Genomic DNA, 15,526 nt, shown 5'->3' on the forward strand with positions numbered 1-15,526 from the left:
AGACCAGTTGACCTGATCAACCAACTGGAGACTGGTCAACAACTGAACGAGGTTCAACAAAAGACCTACAGAAGGAGCTACAGCCACGACCGACAGAACAACGTCATTAATATCTAATTAGTACATTTAGTGAAATACAGCAAAACTCTCAAAAGTGAATAAAACATTGATTTTGCTATAACGAGTTTCTGGAAGTTTCTGAAATAGAAAAACAGTTAAATTTCTTATTCTACAAATTGGTGGTCCGTAAGGGAGTCAACTCCACAGAACAAGGTAAGCTTTTGTTTGTTATCTGTGTAGTCTGATGTTAATCTGCGCAAATTGTTCAGTGTTTGAGTTTTGTGTATTTTTGTTGATATGTGGAAGGTGGAAAAAGCCACGAGGCACACTTCCTCGAGGGAGAACCGCTTGGTCCCTTCGGGTCTTAAAGGTGTGAAAAGATGTCAGAAGTCATGACGATTAAATTTATTTATTTTTTAAAATAATAATAATAAATTGTTTTTTTGTTTTTTTCTGTAATTTGACCAAAAAAAATTTCGGTACATTCTACGAGTGCAAAGAGCCACTAACGAATCCCGGGACGTTAGCGAAAAAGGTGCTGCATTCGTCCAGTCATGAAAATATTTTGTGTATGAATATGCTTTTTGTGTATTCATTTGATTTCATACGTGATTCCAGTTTAATGGTCTGCGTCGCATATCTGCCCGTTCCTTTTGTATGATGATTCAAATATTGTTGGGTTCCTACGGTTGAGACTTATGTAATATATTTTTCCTGTGGTGAGCCTCTTCTTTGATGTGGTCACGAGGGACGAGTCGATATGCTCTCACACAAGTTGAACAGCGATTTTTTAAAAACGATTATCTGAGGATTTTTAAATAACTAGCGATTTTTGTAAAAAAAACTGCATTTTATACAGCGTACAGTGCTAAGGAAAATCGGCTGGATTCGATTTTCAAACATGAATTCCCAGTGTGGTAACAATGGGTTTTGCACTGTCATAAAAATTCATCTGACACGTGTTAGCGTGCGCGCCAGGCCAATTTGTCTGCACGAGTCGACAGACTGTCTAAAAATAGGCATTCTTTTCCACTTCCAGCCGGGCACGTTGTAAAATGCGTGCAGGCAGGTTGCCCATGGCAACGCTTGGTGTTGCGTCTTGGTCCCTGTCCACTTCTTACATATGGGATCAGAAACGATTTTTTTAAATATAACCTCTTTCACCTTCTCCTGCCCTACACCCCCCAGCCAAACACATTTGGGAGACAATTGTAATTACATATGTAAGTTTGTTGAAATGACTGATTATGGTATGACTCTGATTATGGTAATGCATTACAAATTACAATTTACAATTTTTTTACAATTATAATTTATAATTGCCAATTTACAATAATGGTAAATTTTCATTTACAATTTATAATTACAATGATTTACAATGAAAATGGTTTTACAATCATGAAAATTGCTATGATTGTCAGGCATGTCAGCATGTCATCATGTCATCATGTCAGGCATGTCATCATTGGGTTTTGATGTAAATTGAGTGCATGGGCTGTTAAGGATAGTTTTACAGCCCTGCAGGATAAATGCTGTATTACAGGTCACAAAGTTTGTTGGAAGGTTGCACTTTCAGTGTGATTGGATTACATGGGTCAATATTATGAATTAATTGCCATTCATTGGTACGGCATTTCAGGAATCTTACAACATTTTAATTATCAAGCACTTTGGGTACCCAATGAACTGGTTCATATCTGTCTGATCAATTCGGTTGATTGTCTCACAAATGAAGGGTTGAATTGCCTTCAGTGGTTGTTAAACTTGCATTTGTGACCAGACAGGATTGAAAGATATGTCAGATATGATCCAGAGGCAGAACAGTTATTTGTCAATTGACGGAAGGTATGGGTCGAAAGTGACGTCCATGATCAAATACCTCCGCCAGCAGACGGAACTGTTTTGGCAACATTGGGAAAAGGCTTAGGTATAGAGTTATCAGACTGATAAATGTGACTTTTGATATTATCATTTATATTATTTTATTATGTATTATTATTAGAATTTTATTGATTAATATTGATAAATTCATTGAAATTGCATAATTGAATTGAATATGGTCGACCTTGGGTTTGTTTGGGTTTGTTGTTTATTTTTGTGGGTATATATTTTTGTGTATTTTGTATATATTTTCACGACAAATTCCAGTTAACATCCTGCAAAATTTGCTCGTTTTTCTGGCCGAGTCGAAATTGCGTTGAGTTCCTATGGCATGCGCCATTAAAAGCGCCGTGTAATGGTTGAGCTCCCTTTATTTCGTTTTAGTCACGCGAATGAACAGACAAAATGACGAATGCTGCGGCTGGAGCAGTAGAAGCGATTTTTCTTTCAATTGTTTAATGATTAGTCGATATTGTTATGACTTATTGTCAATAGGTATACTAAGTGGTCAGGAGGTAGCCTTTTGCCTTTTGCTATGTACAGTTTTGCCTTTGCTATGTACAGTTTTGCTATGTACAGCCTTTTGCTATGTACAGTTTATTTTATTGTTGATTATACCACATAGCTGTGGTGATAAAGGAAATGTTTGTTTTTCAAATAGATGATTATGATATGACCATGGTTATAAAATCATGATGCTTATTATGAATGATATCATAGGGTTCCAATGCAGAATGATTGCACGAACTTGGAAAAGAAATTTCAAGCCCTATGGGATAAATTGGGTATTACAAGCGATGGAGTTTCAAAATTTAGCATGATTGAAGGAATTTGACAGTCCCATTTCAGGACTTTTACGAAAATTATATTGCCAAGAGATTTGGGTACTATTAAAAGAAAAATGATGAGATATTTTTCCCAAAGAACTTTAATATCTGCCATCCATTTTGGCGATCTCACGAATGAAGGATGAGTTGCCTTTAGTGGTTGCAAAGGAAATTTGTGGAGACCAGGCAAAATGGAAAAATAGGTCAGATATGACCCTAGGACAGAACAGTGATTCGTCAATTGACATGAGGTATGAACCAGAGGTGACGACCGATGAGCTTCGATCTCAGTCAATAGATGGACCTGTCCTGACATCATTGGGGAAAGGGCTTATGCAAGGAGTCATCCAAAATGATTAATTTGATTTATTGATGAATATTGATAAATTAATTGAAATTGAATAATTGAATTGAACTGAATAAATTTAATTGAATAAATTTAACTGAATAAATTGAACTAAATAAATTGAATTGAATATATTGATTGTTTGATTGATCAAAATTGCTGTCTCAAGAAAGAAGCTTTGAGACATTTGCGAAACATCAATGTGCAGACAACCTTGGACGATGAACGAGGTGGTGAGTCTGGTAGTTATTTGTTATATTATATGTGGTTATTTTTGTTTGACCCCCCCCCCCCCCCCCCCTCAACAGGACTTACTGATCCAGACTCATCTGCAACACTGATCAGTGAGATTGGGGTGTGGGAAAAGCCACAGGTAGTACCTGCCGAAAGACCAGAACAGAGTGCAGCGATTGGTTCTAGTCAACAGAGGACAGGTGAAAGAAGTGACCCATTTGAGGTAACTACCCAAGAGGGTGCAATTGGGGCACAGGAACCGACTCAAAGTGGGCAAACGATGCAACCAGCTGTTATACCTTTATCATGCTCTCCATTTCACCATACAAGGAGTAAAAGTCGTGTGATAAATGCCAATCAATCTAACGATCAATGTGATTGGCTAATGAATGATCAAAAGTTGACTCTCTCACAAGGAGGGTTTGAGCAATGTGGTGTTATGAATTTTCCTCAGCGGCAATTTCCAGGGGCAAATCAGCAACACCCAGATCTGATGTATAGACCATGGCAGGTACATCAATTGAAGGCATTGCAGAGTAGTATGCCATCAATCAAAACAGATCCACTTCAATTTGCGGAAGAACTGCGGTTAATTGTGGAAACTCAGTTGCCCACTGCAAGAGACATGGAAATACATTTGAAGTGGTTAATTCCTAATACCACCACTTTGAGGAACTTAATGCGTGAGGCCAACTGGGTAAATACGGAAGATGGACAGGTAGACATGCCCACGGAGGCTAGAACGGCACAGATCAATAAATTGATAGAGGCCATACAAAAATTGCCACCACTGACGGATTGGAACAAAGTGGTTACATGCAAGCAGAAAACAGGCGAAGATGCTAGCGATTATTTGGACAGATTGCGAGATGTTTTCCAACTATATTCAGGAATAGACCGGGCACAAATTGAAAATGCCTTAAAACCCCTTTTTATTAATGGTCTGTTGCCCAAATTGACGAGTGAAGTGGAAAGACAATGTATTGCTTGGGAAGGCAAGCCAATGCAAGAAATATTGAATTACGCCTTGCATCATCAGCGGATTTAAGCCAGGAATAGTGCTGTAAATGCCGAGAAATTGATGCAACTACAGACTCAAGCCCTGATGACTACGAATCAACGCAATAGGTTTTCTGGGCAACAACGCAACAATGCAGTAGGAGATAACCAGGGAGTGGGGTGGCAACTCAGGGATCTGGAGAGGCAGCCCAGCGATACAAGTGAACAGGTGGACAAACCAGCCAATGACAGACATCGATGTTTTAATTGTGGAAATATTGGACACTGGAAACGATGTTGTCCATATTCAAATAGGAAGACGAGTTCATAGGACGAACCAAGATCAAGGGTACCAGTGCTTACCGGTACCTCAGATAACGATTAGGCCTTCATTGCTGCAGATCCCAAATGACGACAGGCCTCAACAGATTAAATCATAAGACCAACATGAATAATTGTTCATGCTTCTTGTCTCAAAAAATTTTTTCGGAGCAAGAATGAATTTTACTTTTGCTTATTAGCGAATTAATAATAATTAATTGATTAAATGCCAAAATTGGATTTTTTTGGAACATGAATTAAAAGATCCAGAATTAGAGTTCATTCTGGAAGCCTCATATTTGCCAATTATAAATGTCGTTTTAGGGAGTATTTTGGGCGAAACAATTTTTTACAACAAAACAATTACCAAAGTGTGGAACATTGCTTTGCAAAATTTTTTGGAAACCAAGTGACAAGCGTCACATGATCATCAGGTGGGCATTTTGGACTATTTTTTTGCATGCTGATAGGTCAGTGGTTGACTGACATGTAAATAGAGGTGTTGTAAAATTTGGATAAATTATTGTAGGACCAAAAAGGGTAATTTCAATGTGACATTATAGGGGTTTTCTAAAAATAAACTTTTTGTCTATTTGTGTATTAGCGTTTCTAACATTAAAGGATAAATTTTACGAAATTGAAATGAAAATTGACACCCATCTTGATCTGTTAATGATGGTTCAAATGCAAACAAATATACATAATGCTTGGGTTTGTGTATGTTTGTGTGTCAATGTTTTTTTTGTTTTGTGTGTCAATCTTACAAGAATATCCAGAAAATTCTTCCAGTGTCAATCCAGTGTCAATTTCCAGTGTCAATCTTACAAGAATATCCAGAAAATTCGTAAAATAAAATAGGAATATAATTTGATTATGTACATTATCTCTTTTGTCAAGGGAGATGAAATATACAGATTTGATGTGCTAGGTAATGAGCAGCCATTAATTAATAGTAAAATTGTGAGTAATTTTGGGATTCCATTTTTGATAGAATTTATATGAGAATAACAGCTATTTATGGATAGGAGCTTCATCTATCTATAATTCCAGTAATCTCTGTACGTCTGTACGTTTGTACGTCTGTTTGTTTGTCTGTGACCGCTGTTTCTCGACAACCACGGGTCCGATATACTTTTAACTTGCCAGGTATATTGCTGGGGACCCGAGGATGTGCCTTTTCAAGGTTTCATATTAATCGGACAATTACTTACCGAGCTATGTCCAAAAAACGATTCAACCAATCAGAGAGCAGCGAACGATCGCGTGTGCCGAACGTGGAGGACACACTCTGCCTCGGATGGCACATTTGAGAGCGTATTCATTTATTTCACGTTTGCAAACTATGTTGGCGTTAAACTATGTTTTAAAACTAATAAAACCGAATTTGCGATTCATTCGCTTTCCTGCGCGTTTGTGCACGCGATGGCGATTTCTTTACCAAACTCCGGAAGCCGTTCGCTTTGGACCAAACCATTGCATGTAAATAGAGGGGGGGGGGGGGGGGATATAATTTTAGATATAGATATAGTACGGGCAATGCCCTAGTAAACAAAATGAGTACAACATTAGTCAAATTTGGAAGTGGTCTTACACTGACTTTCCAGAGTGCTCTGCTCATGGATTTTTACATATATAAACTTGACCTTTATCAGCATATAAATTGTGCTGTATGTATGGATGTGTCTTAGCCTGGTGTTGGGCTAGCGGCTAGGGTGCTGGCTTAGGATCCTAGGATACCTGGGTTCGAATCCCGGTCGATCGCTGAATTAACGCCAGGGGGGTTGACTCAGCCTGTCATCCTTCCGAGGTCGGCTAATTGAGTACCAGTTCACTGGTAATTCCCTGTTTGTCGTTAAAGGCGGCAAAAAGGGTTGGCGTCAGGAAGGGCATCCGGCCGTAAAACATTGCTTCAAAAAGGGGACCGAAAAACAACAACAACCACGGTTCCCGAAAAAGGCCAACCCCCGCTTTGCGGGGAGAAATGGCCTCTAAAGGGGTTTTTTTTTTTTTTTTAATGGATGTGTCTTAGGCATAGATGATATGGGCAGATAGTAAAGACAATTTTGTTGAATTGAACTATTGTGAGTTTTAAAACGAAATGCATTGTGAATCTTAAATCTTAAAACTTAAAATCTTAAAACCTTAAAACCTGAATCTTAAAACCAAGGGGCAGACGTGAACGCGCTGTTATGTTTTTTTACACTCAGATGTTTTTTTTTGTTTTTTAGGGGTTTTTACACTCAGAACACGATGTTACGTGTACCTGCAACATATTTTGTTAATCTGCCACACCTATATTGGCATACTGGTGTCAGTAGTATTCACTAAGTTGCATAGAAATGGAGGAGCAACTTTTCAGGGAGCATACAACCACTTATTTGGATATTTTCTACAACAGTAGGGTTTCAATAAGTGGTAGCTGTATACACGGGATTTATCAAATTAAGTTATGCAGTTTAAACAAGGTTACTGATAAACAGAAGGGAAATGGATAGTAAATTAATTTTCCAAGAAGGGGTAAATTAAGTGAGATCTTACAAAGACTTATAAGAGCTACTGTTCTTCCTTATAGCAGTGGGAAAAGGGAGAATTAGAACCAAATGAATCTATAAATGAATGTGATAGGGATAATATCCTCAATTTGTGTTACTTATTTGATTGTGGGTAAAGGAATTAATTTATTGTAGTGGATTGTTAACAGCAGCCTGAAAAAATGTACTGAGAGTGTGCATCCATGTAATTAGAAATCCCAGATTTGTTTTTACAAACAACATTTGGTAGAGGTCTTATGTCGACGAGCACTTACTTGGTAGATAAAAAGGTACTGCATGTTGGCAGCCACTTTTGCGGCCATTTAGGCCAAATAAATTGAGAGGAAATTGTAGTTCAATAAGTAATTTACACATGGCTATTTGTAAAAGGGAAGTTGTTGCGATGGGAAACATTTCTGAAGGTTTATTAAAGTGTTATAATATGACATGTGTCAAGGCAAACTATTGGAAGGGAAAATTAGATCTGGTTATAGAATGAATTTGCTGACCCTTTGACGTTAATTCTTCAAATCATTGTTTTACTAGTATTTTGAGTTCAACTTGGAAATAGTTTGGTAGTCACATTTTAAGAAGTTGTTAGTTTGGTATATAATGTTGAATGTCATTGACATATAATTATGTTATAGGTATGAACAAATACGAGGAGTAGCAGCTGAGATACTCCAATATTTGTTTATTGGATTAGTGGTTATATTGGCAATAGTTTTAGTAGTGGCTTGCTTGAAAACCTTAGTGACGGTGGGTTTGAATAAGATAACAAACAACACTATGATAGTGCAAGCAGCCACAAAAGAGGAAATAAACAAAGCAACAAAAGAGGAAATAAACAAAGCAACAAATGAGGAAATGAATGTGGAACCACAAAAGAGGAAGACTTCTATGGCGACATGAATACTGAGATTCAACGATTGAATCAAGTAATGTTGAAAATGAATACAGTAGAGTTAAAATAAGGGCATAACAACTTGTTGTGAACTATGTCCGTTTTACAAGATCGATGAACTCATATCACCACAAGTTACACTGTTAAAGAAAAACAAAAAGCGGGGAGGACTATGCTAATAATACATTATGCATAGTTTGCTTGTTTGCAAGATTTGTTGGGAATTAGATACTCCTGTTTGTGATTTCAATCATACATACTCATTATTAATGCATTTATTTTCTTTGAAGTTGGGTTACAATACCTGCATGAGTTTAATTTTTGAATTATATGAACCTGAAAGCAATTGTGGATGCTATTCTAAGTTTAGTAGTGAAAAACACATGTCTGATTTGAATATTATTCGTGTGAAGTTGTTATAAAATATAGTGATTTCATGTTACAATGTACCCCATCTGATTCAATCTGTGTGGAGAGCAGATATAAATGTGGCTGAGTAAAGGGAAGACCAGATCACATCCCAAATGGAGTGCTAACGACATCTGGGAAGGAGTTTGAAAGGACAATTTGTGAAAAAAAAATGAAGTTAATCCTGGCATACACCCTCTTTCTCAAAGAATGATGAAGAAATACTCCTTTGGAAGATGGATGTTTACCTTCACCAAGGGAAAATTATGTGACCATTTGTCTGGGTCACACTGCAACATATGGAAAAGGGCGATCACTTACTTGTGTTTAAATACCTCGAACATTCATCACATCAGCAATTGCAGGACGACGACATTTTACCTGCAACGTCTATGGGATACGGTGACGTGTGTCATTACTTCACCAACTTCCGGGGAGCCAGCATGGAGCTGCAAGCGAACGACTGCGTTTTTCCTTCACAACAGCTGTGCACGATTCTGCTGTGTGCTCCTGGTATGGACCATGGACAACTGAGTACCATGGTCCCAACATCATCATTGCGGATGCATCCGGCATCCCTGCTCCACATCTTGTTGACAAATCAACATCACATCAATACTTGCTCCATGCTCACGATGAGTGAGGAGGCAAGTCGACTACAACTGGATGGAGGCCTTGTTCAAATCTACTATGGCTCACAGCAAGAGTGGCAAGGATGCTGCATGGAGAGCAGGGTCAGTCTATGACTCTGCCCAGCTATCACAACAGCAGAAAATCCTACGCAAATAGTGTAGGTGTTATGAAGACATTTGAAGAAAAAATGTTTCATGCTGTAATTTCAAACACAAGTGATCCGCCCCTTTTTTCAAACAAAGAAAGTCAATATTTGATTAAAGGCAAATATTTTGCCAAATGTTGCAGATGCTTTATTATTTTAAATGATGAACTGAAATTATTGCGTTTTGGTGAAGGTGAAATGTTTTGTGATCTTTATGCAAATGAGTTGAATTGAATTATCAACATAGAAAGAGTCAATGAACAAGGAAATGTATTGTGATCAAAATTCTTCCAGAATGACGGTGTATGCCTTAGGAAATTGAATTACCAGATTAGTGGTTTGAATATTTAATGTGGTAATGTTTAGATTAATGGTTAATATAAACATAAAAGAAAAACTGGGGATTGTCAGGGAATCAATATTCATATTGACAATATTGCTAGAATATATCTCAATGTAATCTTGTTTAAAGTGGAATATGTTTTACTTTACAAGATGAGCCAAGAGCATAGAACTAGAGCTAACAGGTGATCAAGAGAGTTAATTTCAGACAAAATGTGTAACGCTATCAAAAAATAGCCTATGTTCAGTTCACTGCACACAGGCTGCAAATTCTTCCTCAGCAGGTCAGAGCATTTGACCTCTTGAACAGAAATAAGTACTAGCTGGCCAAGCGAGAGCCAAATAAGGTTTTTGAACAAGGGAACCAGAGACACCCTGCATGCTCCGCAACATCAAAGGAGTTTGGGGCTTTAAAACCAAGAGAAGAGTGGAAAAAGCAGAGAGAACTGGGAGAGTGACGGAGAAGCAGTGGACTGGGAGAGTGACTGAACAACTTGAAGACCAGTTGACCTGATCAACCAACTGGAGACTGGTCAACAACTGAACGAGGTTCAACAAAAGACCTACAGAAGGAGCTACAGCCACGACCGACAGAACAACGTCATTAATATCTAATTAGTACATTTAGTGAAATACAGCAAAACTCTCAAAAGTGAATAAAACATTGATTTTGCTATAACGAGTTTCTGGAAGTTTCTGAAGTAGAAAAGCAGTTAAATTTATTATTCTACACAACCGTTGCCGTGTCTGATCCATCTTCTCCATTCAGCATGTCTCCGATGTAGCAAAATGTTTTCACACCTTCCAGCTTCACGCCGTCTCCAAGATCCAACTCAGCATTTCCTCCATCTGCAGCTCCCTCTGTGCACACCTTACATTTGAATGTAGCTGCCACACTGGTTAATGACCCTCTCAGACCACTACATTTTTGATAAACCCACTCAGCGCACATTGTACATTGAATGGAGTTCACTCCGACACCCTTCCAGCACACAGCACATGGCCACTTCCCAGTTCTTTCCACCTCACCACATGCTTTACCACTTGCCATCACCTTCGTCTTTCGTATATTCACCTTCAGACCTTTTGTCTCCATGCATTCCTTCAAATACATTCCTTCTATTCTCCATACATTCCTTCAATTCAAAACACCTCATCACCACATAATTAAAAACACCTCACCACCACGTAATTATAAATACCTCACCACCACATAATTCAAAACCCCTCACCACCATGTGATTTAAAAACACATCACCACCCTGTGATTTAAAAACACCTCTCCACCGTCATTTAAAAACACCTCACCACCACGTGATTTAAAAACACCTCACCACCACGTCATTTAAAAACACCTCACCACCACATAATTAAAAACACCTCACCACCACGTAATTATAAATACCTCACCACCACGTAATTCAAAACACCTCACCACCATGTGATTTAAAAACACATCACCACCCTGCGATTTAAAAACACCTCTCCACTGTCATTTAAAAACACCTCACCACCACGTGATTTAAAAACACCTCACCACCACGTCATTTAAAAACACCTCACCACCACATCATTCAAAATACCTCACCACCACGTGATTCAAAACCACCACAACGTCATTAAAAACACTTCACAACCACGGAAACAAAAGTTTGAGGGAGTCGTTAAGTGACAACACGGACACTGCCCAGATGTGTCGATATCTATCTATAATTCCAGTAATCTCTGTACGTCTGTACGTTTGTACGTTTGTTTGTTTGTCTGTGACCGCTGTTTCTCGACAACCACGGGTCCGATATACTTTTAACTTGCCAGGTATATTGCTGGGGACCCGAGGATGTGCCTTTTCAAGGTTTCATATTGATCGGACAATTACTTACCGAGCTATGGCGATTTAGCCGTTCGCCGTTCGCTTTGGCGTTGCGAATGGACCAAACCATTCATGTAAATAGAGGGGGGGGGGGGGAGTTCTGTGGTCGTTCGCTTTGGCTTTGCGAATGGACCAAACCATTCATGTAAATAGAGGGGGGGGTTCTGTGGTCGTTCGCTTTGGCTTTGCGAATGGACCAAACCATTCATGTAAATAGAGGGGAGGGTTCTGTGGTCGTTCCGAATGGACCAAACCATTCACATCGAATCATCGAATCACATCGAATGGACCAAACCGTTCGCTTTGGACCAAACCATTGCATGTAAATAGAGGGGGGGGTTCTGTGGTCGTTGCGAATGGACCAAACCATTCATGTAAATAGAGGGGGGGGGGGGGTTCTGTGGTCGTTACTGCCACGTGGTTTCAAAGTTTTTTTTTGTTGTTGTTGTTTGCACGCATGTTTTTTTGCACCCACGTACGGGCACGCCCTAGGATGTTTACACACACACACCCCTACACAAATTTTTTTTTTTTTTTTTTTTTGGCAAGGAACGGGCACCCACGTACGGGCACGTCCTAGCTTATATATAGTACGGGCATGCCCTAGTATAGATAAATGACTGTACCCGAGTTGCCGTTTTGTCATGGTTTAAACCAATCATAATTCAAACAATTATTTTGCACAAATGTATTTGTAATATACGTGATATCACATTTTATAAACAATTGAAGTTGAAAACTTAAGTTGAAAAAAATAAAAAAATAAAAAAAAAGATTGTAACATTTTTCAAAAAAAATACCCTTAGGACATACCGACAGGAGAGATATGTGCAGACCAGAAGTTTGGTACGATTTCACAAAAGTTTGAGATAGTAGTTCAGTGACAAGACAACACAAGACAAGACAAGACAAGACATGACAGGACAGACGCTGCACAGATATATATATATTGTTACGGACACAACTTATTAGGATGTTATGATGGGCCGAGCGGAATGGCCGCCGTGTTCGCACAGTTTACCCGATTCCACTCGAACGTTGACTAAGTCGCGCTATGCTAAATCAATGATGGAAAGGACACAACGGCTGGGTTAAATGACACGACACAAGGGGTACAGTTCTCAAGACCTCTGGAGGAGGATATAATATTGGTTATGCAGAACGGTTAGATTACACGGCAAGAGGTAAAGCACAGCAAGATGGGCACTTAGACACGGTCTTAGCTTATTCCCGACAGACCACAGACAAACGGGACAAGACTGACTTACACGGGGATTGATGGCAGGGGAGGGCAGGCAGTCGATAGCTCAAGGTGCACCTTGGCTCAGGGGCAGAATCGACCCGGTCCGGTCCAGAGAGGCGGGAGGTATTTCTCAGCGCTAGGAGGTGGCGTCCTTTCTTCTTCGTAGCTGAGGCGCATCTGACGTCACCTCCCTCTTCCTGCGCATGCCCAGCGGGGAGTGACACGCCCTCGGCTCGTTAGCTCCGCCCCAGATGGAATCGGTCCGCCGCTTCTTATTGGGTGCGGGGGGTTACCGGGCTCCGCCCTTGACGAGGAGCTGACAGCGAGCCCCTGCGTGGTAACCCCGTCGGAGCACATGTTCAATGGTGGCCAACCAAGCCGGAGTGAGGACGCGCACTCCCCGCGCCGCCGCCGCGCCGCTGTTGTTGTTGTTGGTGTTGTTGTTCCATGAGGAAGAGATACGGGGAGGTATTGGGAGGTCCTAAACTTACTAATGGTGCCATACAATCACATTCTGGTGCAACGAAGAGTCAGAATTAATGGAAACGAGTCCTTAACTGACATAGACTAAGAATAACTAGCAAGATGTCCGAAAGTTGTCTACGTGAGATGCGGTGGACCTGGGCACGACATTTAATGGGGGAAAAAGGGGAAGGTCGGGGCTACAGAGTGTTGTTTACAGACAATGGGACTAGGGAATGGGGGATTGGGGATAGTTGGGGAGTATTGGGGAAATAGGGGAATATTTACAAGCGGATATGGATGGAGGCCAAATCCCATATCCGCAACATTGCACCCTTCTCTACCTCTGGGCGACCCGACCCGATAAATTTTTACCTACGTTAGTGTGGCACTCAGATGTAGTTCCCTCTACTATTAACTCAACCCTGAGTGCGACAGTTTTACAGATGTTCACAAATGAGTAAATATGTCCCCCTGCGACGTTGCACCCTTCTCCTCACAGAAACACACCCACAGGATAACCGAATCGCGGAAAGAATCCTCAAACTAAACATACAGCCGGTAGGGAGCATCATTTATACAAGACTACACTGATATTTACACTATGATCCAGGACCTGTTTTTGGAGGAACACATGCAGATGTTATGCATAGAGAGAGCACGCATGCCAGCATCGATACACCAACCCACGAGTGCCCTGTGGCCCTACAGCCTTTAATAATGTGCAGAGCACCCCATCCAAGCACCAAAAGCACCACCCCATACATACAGTCAGCACCATCCGGTGCACCAATAAAGTGTTCAACGTCACCGGTGGTGTCGCAGCCGGCCGATGTTCTGCCGCTGGTCTTGCCTTCCTGAAGTGCTTGGCCTTCTAGCTTCCTTAGAAAATAAAGAAAGGCGCCAACCGCGTCCATTTCTGTATTGTGGCCGTCACGGGGCCAACTAAAAGTGGTTCACCTGTATGGCATAGGTGCCACGTTGACCCATAGGTCCATCAACGGGTGGTGCTTGGCCGCAAAAGACAGCGGTCCATGGTGGGCGGCCACAAAAATTGCGGTCCATATGGTGTATCGATCCCGACAGCAAGCAGCGAAAGTGCAGGCCCACAACTGCAGAGCCAGCACCTCTCTCTCCTCTCTCTCTGCCCCAAAGCCAGATCCTCGGAGGTGGGAGACAAAAGAAGAAGACAAGTGAGTAAGGTGGTAAGGGCGCAAAAGTGCACGCAATACAAGGTGATGCACACTGGGGGCACATGGGAACCAGGTGAGACAGGTACGTTCCTACCGTACGCCCCCCCCCCCAACCAGGTAACCTACATTGCCCCTCCCTTACCCCTTACTGTATCCACAAAACACAACACTACCCATAAACATCTACTTTACACATCAACAACCGTCCCTACTGTCTTCCCCGTTCCTCCCATAAACCAAATTCGTCTTCTCTCCCTCCTAACCAATCAAATTTGCCATTTCCAACTCTCATCAAAATTTGCCATCACCAATTCATCATCAGTCCCTCCTAAGGAGGGAGAGATGGAATCACCCCAATGTCTCATCCACGTCGTGATGCGTCTCACAAATCCACACAGCAATTCTCATTTCCTGCACACAGAACAAAGAAAACACAGGTGTGGAGTCATCATCATCACCTCAGGTAAGTGGCTGCGTATGGTGCGACAGGTTCATCAATCCTAACTATTTCCTAAATGACTTTAACAACTTTACATTACCCGGGGTCTTTCTCCTGCCAAACCATTGGCCCTCTTACACTATGGGTTCTAAAAACCAATTCCCATTGACCAAACTGTGGTGCTTTTCAATTTGGGGTCTCACTCCCCCGATTCATCTCCCGGTGCCCTCGCACAATTTCTGGGCTGCGACGTGTAGCTCTCCCAGCAGGTCTACCCACCTGCACACCTCCACCACTGCAGTTGCCTCCGAGCTTACCTGCTCCTTACCCTAACCTATCTACCTGGGGAAGGCCCTCTGGCGCTCTACCCACTCGGTGCCCTCTCTGGCACTGGGCTACCCGGGTCCGTCCTCCGGATCCTCGGGCCCCATTCACAACTCTACCGGCTCCCAGAGCCCACCTGCGGCCTCACCTGGCCGACATCTTCACAGTGGTGGAGTGCCCAAACCAACTACACACACTAACAGGCTACACGCCCAGCCATTTCCACACACTAATGCACCCATCCACACATCATTCTTCCACTCGCACCACAGATGCCAATATCCAACCACAATTTACCTATACCCTCTACCTAACACTTACACTACCCGCCCCGGGTATCCGTGATGGGGGTCCACTCCTCCCC

At 41.3% G+C, this 15,526-nt stretch overlaps 1 long non-coding RNA gene across 1 annotated transcript; it reads left to right on the plus strand.

The window, feature by feature from the left end:
• The first annotated feature begins 3,424 nt into the window (after nt 1–3,424).
• Nucleotides 3,425–10,310, plus strand: LOC144893361 (uncharacterized). The gene is made up of 2 exons (XR_013624432.1): nt 3,425–3,571; nt 8,584–10,310. It is a non-coding gene; the product is annotated as an uncharacterized LOC144893361 (long non-coding RNA).
• Nucleotides 10,311–15,526: the final 5,216 nt, after the last annotated feature.

Source organism: Myxine glutinosa, chromosome 1 (genome assembly GCF_964187855.1).
Source record: "Myxine glutinosa chromosome 1, kmMyxGlut1.1, whole genome shotgun sequence".
Taxonomy (NCBI): domain Eukaryota; kingdom Metazoa; phylum Chordata; class Myxini; order Myxiniformes; family Myxinidae; genus Myxine; species Myxine glutinosa.